This window comes from Scyliorhinus torazame, chromosome 26 (genome assembly GCF_047496885.1).
Source record: "Scyliorhinus torazame isolate Kashiwa2021f chromosome 26, sScyTor2.1, whole genome shotgun sequence".
Classification (NCBI taxonomy): domain Eukaryota; kingdom Metazoa; phylum Chordata; class Chondrichthyes; order Carcharhiniformes; family Scyliorhinidae; genus Scyliorhinus; species Scyliorhinus torazame.
Window position 1 is genome coordinate 40,900,788 of NC_092732.1, and position 13,914 is coordinate 40,914,701.

The 13,914-nt window shown below is 48.8% G+C and overlaps 1 protein-coding gene across 1 annotated transcript in view; it reads right to left on the reverse strand.

The window, feature by feature from the left end:
* The window catches only part of LOC140402889 (CUGBP Elav-like family member 3-B), a 66,600-nt gene that overhangs the window by 16,136 nt on the left and 36,550 nt on the right, over positions 1 to 13,914 (reverse strand). The window lies entirely within an intron of this gene.

Genomic DNA, 13,914 nt, shown 5'->3' on the forward strand with positions numbered 1-13,914 from the left:
CAACTCCATCGACTTTAGTGTCATCTGCAAATTCACTCACCCATCCTTCTACACCCTCCTCCAGGTCATTTATAAAAATGACAAACAGCAGTGGCCCCAAAACAGATCCTTGTGGTACACCACTAGTAACTGGACTCCAGTCTGAACACTTCCCATCAACCACCACCCTTTGTCTTCTTCCAGCTAGCCAATTTCTGATCCAAACTGCTAAATCTCCCTGAATCCCATGCTTCCGTATTCTCTGTAGTAGCCGACCGTGGGGAACCTTATCAAATGTTTTACTGAAATCCATATACACCACATCAACTGCTTTACCCTCATCCACCTGTTTGGTCACCTTCTCAAAGAACTCAATAAGGTTTGTGAGGCACGACCTACCCTTCACGAAACCGTGTTCACTATGTCTAATCAAATTATTCCTTTCCAGATGATTATATACCCTATCTCTTATAAACCTTTCCAAGATTTTGCCCACAACAGAAGTGAAGGCTCACTGGTCTATAGTTACCGGGGTTGTCTCTACTCCCCTTCTTGAACAAGGGGACAACATTTGCTATCCTCCAGTCTTCTGGCACTATTCCTGTTGATAAAGATGACTTAAAGATCAAAGCCAAAGGCTCAGCAATCTCCTCCCTAGCTTCCCAGAGATCCTAGGATAAATCCCATCTGGCCCAGGGGACTTATCTATTTTCACCCTTTCCAGAATTGTTAACACCTCCTCCTTATGAACCTCAAGCCCTTCTAGTCTAGTAGCCTGAATCTCAGTATTCTCCTCGACAACATTGTCTTTTTCCTGTGTGAATAGTGACGAAAAATATTCATTTAGCACCTCTCCTATCTCCTCAGACTCCAAGCACAACTTCCCACTACTGTCCTTGACTGGCCCTACTCTTACCCTAGTCATTCTTTTATTCCTGACATACCTATAGAAAGCTTTCGGGTTATCCTTGATCCTACCTGCCAAAGACTTATCATGTCCCCTCCTGGCTCTTCTTAGCTCTCTCTTTAGGTCCCTCCGAGCTAACTTGTAACTCTCGAGCGCCCTTACTGAACCTTCATGTCTCATCTTTGACTGCCTTAGTAAACCAAGGTTCCCTTGCTCGACCACTTCCTCCCTGCCTGACAGGTACATACTTAGCAAGGACACGCAGTACCTGTTCCTTGAACCAGCTCCACATTTTCATTGTGCCCATCCCCTGCAGTTTTCCTCTCCATCCGATGCATTCACTGTACACAATCCCAATGGACACAAACCCCTTCCCATTCCCTGTACACAATCCCAATGGAGCCAAACCCCTTCCCATTCACTGTACACAATCCCAATGGATCAAACGCCCTCCCCATTAATTCCACTGTACACAATCCCAATGGATCAAACCCCCTCCCCATTCACTGTACACAATCCCAATGGACCAAAACCCCCTCCCCATTCACTGTACACAATCCCAATGGACCCGAACCCTTTCCCATTGAGTGTACAAAATCCCAATGGACACAAACCCCTTCCCATTCACTGTACATAATCCCAATGGACCCAAACCCCTTCCCATTCACTGTACACAATCCCAATGGACCCAAACCCCTTCCCATTCACTATACACAATCCCAGTGGACCCAAACCCCTTCCCATTCACTGTACAAAATCCCAATGGACCCAAACCCCGTCCCATTCACTCAGCACAATCCCAATGGACCCAAACCCCTTCCCATTCTCTGTTCACAATCCCAATGGACGCAAACCCCTTCTCATTCACTGTGCACAATCCCAATGGACGCAAATCTCCTCCCCATTCACTGTGCACAACCCAATGGACACACACCCCCTCCCCATTCACTGTACACAATCCCAATGGACCCAAACCCCTTCCCATTCACTGGACACAATCCCAATGGAGCCAAACCCCTTCTCATTCACTGTGCACAATCCCAATGGACCCAAACCCCTTCCCATTCACTGTACACAATCCCAATGGATCAAACCCCCTCCCCATTCACTGTACACAATCCCAATGGACCCAAACCCCTTACAATTCACTGTGCACAATCCAAATGGACGCAAACCCCCTCCCCATTCACTGTACGCAATCCCAATGGATCAAACACCCTCCCCATTCACTGTAACCAATCCCAATGGACCTAAAAACCTTCTCATTCACTGTAAACAATCCCAATGGAGTCAAACCCCTTCCCATTCACTGTACACAATCCCAATGGACCCAAACCCCTTCCCATTCACTGTACACAATCCCAATGGAGTCAAACCCCTTCCCATTCACTGTGCACAATCCCAATGGACCCAAACCCCTTCCCATTCACTGTACACAATCCCAATGGATCAAACCCCCTCCCCATTCACTGTACACAATCCCAATGGAGCCAAACCGCTTCCCATTCACTGTACACAATCCTAATGGATCAAACACCCTCCCCATTCACTGTAACCAATCCCAATGGACCTAAAAACCTTCTCATTCACTGTAAACAATCCCAATGGAGTCAAACCCCTTCCCATTCACTGTACACAATCCCAATGGACCCTAACCCCTTCCCATTCACTGTACACAATCCCAATGGACCCAAACCCCTTCCCATTCACTGTTCACAATCCCAATGGAGTCAAACCCCTTCCCATTCACTGTGCACAATCCCAGTGGACCCAAACCCCTTCCCATTCACTGTACACAATCCCAATGGATCAAACCCCCTCCCCAATTCACTGTACACAATCCCAATGGAGCCAAACCGCTTCCCATTCACTGTACACAATCCCAATGGATCAAACCCCCTCCCCATTCATTGTACACAATCCCAATGGACCCAAACCCCTTCCCATTCTCTGTACACAATCCCAATGGACCCAAACGCCTTCTCATTCACTGTGCACAACCCAATGGACACAAACCCCCTCCCCATTCACTGTACACAATCCCAATGGACCCAAACCCCTTCCCATTCACTGTCCACAATCCCAATGGAGCCAAACCCCTTCCCATTCACTGTGCACAATCCCAATGGACCCAAACCCCTTCCCATTCACTGTACACAATCCCAATGGACCCAAACCCCTTCCCATTCACTGTACACAATCCCAATGGACCCAAACCCCTTCCCATTCACTGTGCACAATCCCAATGGATCAAACCCACTCCCCATTCACTGTACACAATCCCAATGGACCCAAACCCCTTACAATTCACTGTACACAATCCCAATGGACCCAAACCCCTTCCCATTCACTGTACACAATCCCAATGGACCCAAACCCCTTCCCATTCACTATACACAATTCCAATGGCCCCAAACACCTTCCCATTCACTGTACACAATCCCAATGGACCCAAACCCCTTCCCATTCAATGTACACAATCCCAATGGATCCAAACCCCTTCCCATTCACTATACACAATTCCAATGGCCCCAAACCCCTTCCCATTCACTGTACACAATCCCAATGGAGCCAAACCCCTTCCCATTCACTGTACACAATCCCAATGGATCCAAACCCCTTCCCATTCACTGTACACAATCCCAATTGACCCAAACCCCTTTCCATTTACTGGACACAATCCCAATGGACCCAAACCACTTCCCATTCACTGTACACAATCCCAATGGACCCAAACCCCTTTCCATTCACTTACACAATTCCGATGGCCCCAAACCCCTTCCCATTCACTGTACACAATCCCAATGGAGCCAAACCCCTTCCCATTCACTGTACACAATCCCAATGGACCCAAACCACTTCCCATTCACTGTACACAATCCCAATGGATCAAACCCCTTCCCATTCACTCCCATTGTACACAATCCCAATGGATCAAACCCCACCCCATTCACTCCCATGTAACACAATCCCAATGGATCAAACCCTTTCCCGTTCACTCCCATTATACACAATCCAAATGGACCCAAACCCCTTCCCATTCATCCCACTGTACACAATCCCAATGGATCAAACTCCTTCCCTTTCACTCCCATTGTCCTCAATCCCAATGGATGGATCAAAGCCCTTCCCGTTCACTCCCATAGTCCACAAACCCAATGGATCAAACCCCATCCCGTTCACTCCCATTGTACACAATCCCAATGGATGAAACCCCCTTCCCGTTCACTCCCATTGTACACAATCCCAATGGATCAAACTCCTTCCCATTCACTCCCATTGTACACAATCCCAATTGACCCAAACCCCTTCCCGTTCACTCCCATTGCACACAATCCCAATGGATCAAACACCTTGTGGGCAGCACGGTAGCACAAGTGGATAGCACTGTGGCTTCACAGCGCCAGGGTCCCAGGTTCGATTCCCCGCTGGGTCACTGTCTGTGCGGAGTCTGCACGTTCTCCCCGTGTCTGCGTGGGTTTCCTCCGGGTGCTCCGGTTTCCTCCCACAGTCCAAAGACGTGCAGGTTAGGTGGATTGGCCATGCTAAAAAAAAATTGCCCGTAGTGTCCATAAGGGTTGGGAGGGGTTATTGGGTTGCGGGGATAGGGTGGAAGTGAGGGATTAATGTGGGTCGGTGCAGACTCGATGGGCCGAATGGCCTCCTTCTGCACTGTATGTTCTATGTAATCTATGTAATGTAATCTATGTAAAACCTTCCCGTTCACTCCCTGTGTACACAATCCCAATGGATCAAACCCCTTCCCGTTCACTCCCATTGTACACAATCCCAATGGATCAAACCCCTTCCCATTCATTCCCATTGTCCACAATCCCAATGGATCAAACCCCTTCCCGTTCACTCCCATTGTACACAATCCCAATGGATCAAACCCCTTCCCGTTCACTCCCATTGTCCACAATCCCAATGGACCCAAACCCCCTTTCCATTCACTCCCATTGTACACAATCCCAATGGATCAAACACCTTCCCGTTCACTCCCATTATCCACAATCCCAAAGGATCCAATCTGCTTCCCATTCACTTCCATTGCACACAATCTCAATGGATCAAACCCCTTCCCATTCACTCCCATTGTACACAATCCCAAAGGATCCAATCTGCTTCCCGTTCACTCCCATTGCACACAATCCCAATGGATCAAACACCTTCCCGTTCACTCCCTGTGTACACAATCCCAATGGATCAAACCCCTTCCCGTTCACTCCCATTGTACACAATCTCAATGGATCAAACCCCTTCCCATTCACTCCCATTGTACACAATCCCAATGGATCAAACCAATTCCCGTTCACTCCCATTGTCCACAATCCCAATGGATCAAACACCTTCCCGTTCACTCCAATTGTCCACAATCCCAATTGACACAAACCCTTTCCCATTCACTCCCATTGTCCACAATCCCAATGGATCAAACCCCTTCCCGTTCACTCCCAATATGCACAATCCCAATGGACACAAACCCCTTCCCATTCACTCCCATTGTACACAATCCCAATGGATCAAACCCTCCCCATTCACTCCCATTGTACACAATCCCAATTGACACAAACCCCTTCCCATTCACTCCCATTGTCCACAATCCCAATGGATCAAACCCCTTCCCATTCACTCCCATTGTACACAATCCCAATGGATCAAACCGCTTCCCATTCACTCCCATTGTACACAATCCCAATGGATCAAACCCCATCCCGTTCACTCCCATTGTACACAATCCCAATGGATCAAACTCCTTCCCATTCACTCCCATTGTCCACAATCCCAATGGACCCAAACCCCTTCCCATTCACTCCCATTATCCACAATCCCAATGTATCAAAGCCCTTCCCATTCACTCCCATTGTCCTCAATCCCAATGTATCAAAGCCCTTCCCATTCACTCCCATTATCCACAATCCCAATGGATCAAACCCCATCCCGATCACTCCCATTGTACTCAATCCCAATGGATCAAACCCCATCCCGTTCACTCCCATTGTACACAATCCCAATGGATCGAACCCCTTCCCATTCACTCCCATTGTACACAATCCCAATGGATCAAACCCCTTCCCGTTCACTCCCATTGTCCACAATACCAATGGACCCAAACCCCTTCCCACTCACTCCCATTGTCCACAATCTCAATGGACCCAAACCCCTTCCCATTCACTCCCATTGTCCACAATCCCAATGTATCAAAGCCCTTCCCATTCACTCCCATTATCCACAATCCCAATGGATCAAACCCCATCCCGATCACTCCCATTGTACACAATCCCAATGGATCAAACCCCTTCCCGTTCACTCCCATTGTACACAATCCCAATGGATCCAATCTCCTTCCCATTCACTCCCATTGTACACAATCCCAATGGATCAAACCCCCTTTCCCTTCACTCCCATTGTACACAATCCCAATGGATGAAACCCCCTTTCCGTTCACTCCCATTGTACACAATCCCAATGGACCAAACTCCTTCCCATTCACTCCCATTGTACACAATCCCAATTGACCCAAACCCCTTCCCGTTCACTCCCATTGCACACAATCCCAATGGATCAAACACCTTCCCGTTCACTCCCTGTGTACACAATCCCAATGGATCAAACTCCATCCCCATCACTCCCATTGTACACAATCCCAATGGACCCAAACCCCTTCCCATTCACTGGAAACAATCCCAATGGAGCCAAACCCCTTCTCATTCACTGTGCACAATCCCAATGGACCCAAACCCCTTCCCATTCACTGTACACAATCCCAATGGATCAAACCCCCTCCCCATTCACTGTACACAATCCCAATGGACCCAAACCCCTTACAATTCACTGTGCACAATCCCAATGGACGCAAACCCCCTCCCCATTCACTGTACGCAATCCCAATGGATCAAACACCCTCCCCATTCACTGTAACCAATCCCAATGGACCTAAAAACCTTCTCATTCACTGTGAACAATCCCAATGGAGTCAAACCCCGTCCCATTCACTGTACACAATCCCAATGGACCCAAACCCCTTCCCATTCACTGTACACAATCCCAATGGACCCAAACCCCTTCCCATTCACTGTACACAATCCCAATGGAGTCAAACCCCTTCCCATTCACTGTGCACAATCCCAATGGACCCAAACCCCTTCCCATTCACTGTACACAATCCCAATGGATCAAGCCCCCTCCCCATTCACTGTACACAATCCCAATGGAGCCAAACCGCTTCCCATTCACTGTACACAATCCCAATGGATCAAACCCCCTCCCCATTCATTGTACACAATCCCAATGGACCCAAACCCCTTCCCATTCTCTGTACACAATCCCAATGGACCCAAACGCCTTCTCATTCACTGTGCACAACCCAATGGAGCCAAACCGCTTCCCATTCACTGTACACAATCCCAATGGATCAAACCCCCTCCCCATTCATTGTACACAATCCCAATGGACCCAAACCCCTTCCCATTCTCTGTACACAATCCCAATGGACCCAAACCCCTTACAATTCACTGTGCACAATCCCAATGGACGCAAACCCCCTCCCCATTCACTGTACGCAATCCCAATGGATCAAACACCCTCCCCATTCACTGTAACCAATCCCAATGGACCCAAACCCCTTCCCATTCTCTGTACACAATCCCAATGGACCCAAACGCCTTCTCATTCACTGTGCACAACCCAATGGACACAAACCCCCTCCCCATTAACTGTACACAATCCCAATGGACCCAAACCCCTTCCCATTCACTGTCCACAATCCCAATGGAGCCAAACCCCTTCCCATTCACTGTGCACAATCCCAATGGACCCAAACCCCTTCCCATTCACTGTACACAATCCCAATGGACCCAAACCCCTTCCCATTCACTGTGCACTATCCCAATGGATCAAACCCCCTCCCCATTCACTGTACACAATCCCAATGGACCCAAACCCCTTCCCATTCACTGTACACAATCCCAATGGACCCAAACCCCTTCCCATTCACTGTGCACAACCCAATGGACACAAACCCCTTCCCATTTACTGTACACAATCCCAATGGACCCAAACCCCTTACAATTCACTGTGCACAATCCCAATGGATCAAACTCCCTCCCCATTCACTGTACACAATCCCAATGGATCCAAACCCCTTACAATTCACTGTGCACAATCCCAATGGACCCAAACCCCTTCCCATTCAATGTACACAATCCCAATGGATCCAAACCCCTTCCCATTCACTATACACAATTCCAATGGCCCCAAACCCCTTCCCATTCACTGTACACAATCCCAATGGAGCCAAACCCCTTCCCATTCACTGTACACAATCCCAATGGATCCAAACCCCTTCCCATTCACTGTACACAATCCCAATTGACCCAAACCCCTTTCCATTTACTGGACACAATCCCAATGGACCCAAACCACTTCCCATTCACTGTACACAATCCCAATGGACCCAAACCCCTTTCCATTCACTTACACAATTCCGATGGCCCCAAACCCCTTCCCATTCACTGTACACAATCCCAATGGAGCCAAACCCCTTCCCATTCACTGTACACAATCCCAATGGACCCAAACCACTTCCCATTCACTGTACACAATCCCAATGGATCAAACCCCTTCCCATTCACTCCCATTGTACACAATCCCAATGGATCAAACCCCACCCCATTCACTCCCATGTAACACAATCCCAATGGATCAAACCCTTTCCCGTTCACTCCCATTATACACAATCCAAATGGACCCAAACCCCTTCCCATTCATCCCACTGTACACAATCCCAATGGATCAAACTCCTTCCCTTTCACTCCCATTGTCCTCAATCCCAATGGATGGATCAAAGCCCTTCCCGTTCACTCCCATAGTCCACAAACCCAATGGATCAAACCCCATCCCGTTCACTCCCATTGTACACAATCCCAATGGATGAAACCCCCTTCCCGTTCACTCCCATTGTACACAATCCCAATGGATCAAACTCCTTCCCATTCACTCCCATTGTACACAATCCCAATTGACCCAAACCCCTTCCCGTTCACTCCCATTGCACACAATCCCAATGGATCAAACACCTTGTGGGCAGCACGGTAGCACAAGTGGATAGCACTGTGGCTTCACAGCGCCAGGGTCCCAGGTTCGATTCCCCGCTGGGTCACTGTCTGTGCGGAGTCTGCACGTTCTCCCCGTGTCTGCGTGGGTTTCCTCCGGGTGCTCCGGTTTCCTCCCACAGTCCAAAGACGTGCAGGTTAGGTGGATTGGCCATGCTAAAAAAAAATTGCCCGTAGTGTCCATAAGGGTTGGGAGGGGTTATTGGGTTGCGGGGATAGGGTGGAAGTGAGGGATTAATGTGGGTCGGTGCAGACTCGATGGGCCGAATGGCCTCCTTCTGCACTGTATGTTCTATGTAATCTATGTAATGTAATCTATGTAAAACCTTCCCGTTCACTCCCTGTGTACACAATCCCAATGGATCAAACCCCTTCCCGTTCACTCCCATTGTACACAATCCCAATGGATCAAACCCCTTCCCATTCATTCCCATTGTCCACAATCCCAATGGATCAAACCCCTTCCCGTTCACTCCCATTGTACACAATCCCAATGGATCAAACCCCTTCCCGTTCACTCCCATTGTCCACAATCCCAATGGACCCAAACCCCCTTTCCATTCACTCCCATTGTACACAATCCCAATGGATCAAACCCCGTCCCATTCATTCCCATTGTCCACAATCCCAATGGATCAAACCCCTTCCCGTTCACTCCCATTGTACACAATCCCAATGGATCAAACACCTTCCCGTTCTCTCCCATTATCCACAATCCCAAAGGATCCAATCTGCTTCCCGTTCACTTCCATTGCACACAATCTCAATGGATCAAACCCCTTCCCATTCACTCCCACTGTACACAATCCCAATGGATCAAACCAATTCCCGTTCACTCCCATTGTCCACAATCCCAATGGACCCAAACCCCCTTTCCATTCACTCCCATTGTACACAATCCCAATGGATCAAACACCTTCCCGTTCACTCCCATTATCCACAATCCCAAAGGATCCAATCTGCTTCCCGTTCACTCCCATTGCACACAATCCCAATGGATCAAACACCTTCCCGTTCACTCCCTGTGTACACAATCCCAATGGATCAAACCCCTTCCCGTTCACTCCCATTGTACACAATCTCAATGGATCAAACCCCTTCCCATTCACTCCCATTGTACACAATCCCAATGGATCAAACCAATTCCCGTTCACTCCCATTGTCCACAATCCCAATGGATCAAACCCCTTCCCGTTCACTCCCATTGTACACAATCCCAATGGATCAAACCCCTTCCCGTTCACTCCCATTGTACACAATCCCAATGGATCAAACACCTTCCCGTTCACTCCAATTGTCCACAATCCCAATTGACACAAACCCTTTCCCATTCACTCCCATTGTCCACAATCCCAATGGATCAAACCCCTTCCCGTTCACTCCCAATATGCACAATCCCAAAGGACACAAACCCCTTCCCATTCACTCCCATTGTACACAATCCCAATGGATCAAACCCTCCCCATTCACTCCCATTGTACACAATCCCAATTGACACAAACCCCTTCCCATTCACTCCCATTGTCCACAATCCCAATGGATCAAACCCCTTCCCATTCACTCCCATTGTACACAATCCCAATGGATCAAACCGCTTCCCATTCACTCCCATTGTACACAATCCCAATGGATCAAACCCCATCCCGTTCACTCCCATTGTACACAATCCCAATGGATCAAACTCCTTCCCATTCACTCCCATTGTCCACAATCCCAATGGACCCAAACCCCTTCCCATTCACTCCCATTATCCACAATCCCAATGTATCAAAGCCCTTCCCATTCACTCCCATTGTCCTCAATCCCAATGTATCAAAGCCCTTCCCATTCACTCCCATTATCCACAATCCCAATGGATCAAACCCCATCCCGATCACTCCCATTGTACACAATCCCAATGGATCAAACCCCATCCCGTTCACTCCCATTGTACACAATCCCAATGGATCGAACCCCTTCCCATTCACTCCCATTGTACACAATCCCAATGGATCAAACCCCTTCCCGTTCACTGTACACAATCCCAATGGACCCAAACCCCTTCCCATTCACTGTACACAATCCCAATGGACCCAAACCCCTTCCCATTCACTGTACACAATCCCAATGGAGTCAAACCCCTTCCCATTCACTGTGCACAATCCCAATGGACCCAAACCCCTTCCCATTCACTGTACACAATCCCAATGGATCAAGCCCCCTCCCCATTCACTGTACACAATCCCAATGGAGCCAAACCGCTTCCCATTCACTGTACACAATCCCAATGAATCAAACCCCCTCCCCATTCATTGTACACAATCCCAATGGACCCAAACCCCTTCCCATTCTCTGTACACAATCCCAATGGACCCAAACGCCTTCTCATTCACTGTGCACAACCCAATGGAGCCAAACCGCTTCCCATTCACTGTACACAATCCCAATGGATCAAACCCCCTCCCCATTCATTGTACACAATCCCAATGGACCCAAACCCCTTCCCATTCTCTGTACACAATCCCAATGGACCCAAACCCCTTACAATTCACTGTGCACAATCCCAATGGACGCAAACCCCCTCCCCATTCACTGTACGCAATCCCAATGGATCAAACACCCTCCCCATTCACTGTAACCAATCCCAATGGACCCAAACCCCTTCCCATTCTCTGTACACAATCCCAATGGACCCAAACGCCTTCTCATTCACTGTGCACAACCCAATGGACACAAACCCCCTCCCCATTAACTGTACACAATCCCAATGGACCCAAACCCCTTCCCATTCACTGTCCACAATCCCAATGGAGCCAAACCCCTTCCCATTCACTGTGCACAATCCCAATGGACCCAAACCCCTTCCCATTCACTGTACACAATCCCAATGGACCCAAACCCCTTCCCATTCACTGTGCACTATCCCAATGGATCAAACCCCCTCCCCATTCACTGTACACAATCCCAATGGACCCAAACCCCTTCCCATTCACTGTACACAATCCCAATGGACCCAAACCCCTTCCCATTCACTGTGCACAACCCAATGGACACAAACCCCTTCCCATTTACTGTACACAATCCCAATGGACCCAAACCCCTTACAATTCACTGTGCACAATCCCAATGGATCAAACTCCCTCCCCATTCACTGTACACAATCCCAATGGATCCAAACCCCTTACAATTCACTGTGCACAATCCCAATGGACCCAAACCCCTTCCCATTCAATGTACACAATCCCAATGGATCCAAACCCCTTCCCATTCACTATACACAATTCCAATGGCCCCAAACCCCTTCCCATTCACTGTACACAATCCCAATGGAGCCAAACCCCTTCCCATTCACTGTACACAATCCCAATGGATCCAAACCCCTTCCCATTCACTGTACACAATCCCAATGGACCCAAACCCCTTTCCATTCACTTACACAATTCCGATGGCCCCAAACCCCTTCCCATTCACTGTACACAATCCCAATGGAGCCAAACCCCTTCCCATTCACTGTACACAATCCCAATGGACCCAAACCACTTCCCATTCACTGTACACAATCCCAATGGATCAAACCCCTTCCCATTCACTCCCATTGTACACAATCCCAATGGATCAAACCCCACCCCATTCACTCCCATGTAACACAATCCCAATGGATCAAACCCTTTCCCGTTCACTCCCATTATACACAATCCAAATGGACCCAAACCCCTTCCCATTCATCCCACTGTACACAATCCCAATGGATCAAACTCCTTCCCTTTCACTCCCATTGTCCTCAATCCCAATGGATGGATCAAAGCCCTTCCCGTTCACTCCCATAGTCCACAAACCCAATGGATCAAACCCCATCCCGTTCACTCCCATTGTACACAATCCCAATGGATGAAACCCCCTTCCCGTTCACTCCCATTGTACACAATCCCAATGGATCAAACTCCTTCCCATTCACTCCCATTGTACACAATCCCAATTGACCCAAACCCCTTCCCGTTCACTCCCATTGCACACAATCCCAATGGATCAAACACCTTGTGGGCAGCACGGTAGCACAAGTGGATAGCACTGTGGCTTCACAGCGCCAGGGTCCCAGGTTCGATTCCCCGCTGGGTCACTGTCTGTGCGGAGTCTGCACGTTCTCCCCGTGTCTGCGTGGGTTTCCTCCGGGTGCTCCGGTTTCCTCCCACAGTCCAAAGACGTGCAGGTTAGGTGGATTGGCCATGCTAAAAAAAAATTGCCCGTAGTGTCCATAAGGGTTGGGAGGGGTTATTGGGTTGCGGGGATAGGGTGGAAGTGAGGGATTAATGTGGGTCGGTGCAGACTCGATGGGCCGAATGGCCTCCTTCTGCACTGTATGTTCTATGTAATCTATGTAATGTAATCTATGTAAAACCTTCCCGTTCACTCCCTGTGTACACAATCCCAATGGATCAAACCCCTTCCCGTTCACTCCCATTGTACACAATCCCAATGGATCAAACCCCTTCCCATTCATTCCCATTGTCCACAATCCCAATGGATCAAACCCCTTCCCGTTCACTCCCATTGTACACAATCCCAATGGATCAAACCCCTTCCCGTTCACTCCCATTGTCCACAATCCCAATGGACCCAAACCCCCTTTCCATTCACTCCCATTGTACACAATCCCAATGGATCAAACCCCTTCCCATTCATTCCCATTGTCCACAATCCCAATGGATCAAACCCCTTCCCGTTCACTCCCATTGTACACAATCCCAATGGATCAAACACCTTCCCGTTCTCTCCCATTATCCACAATCCCAAAGGATCCAATCTGCTTCCCGTTCACTTCCATTGCACACAATCTCAATGGATCAAACCCCTTCCCATTCACTCCCACTGTACACAATCCCAATGGATCAAACCAATTCCCGTTCACTCCCATTGTCCACAATCCCAATGGACCCA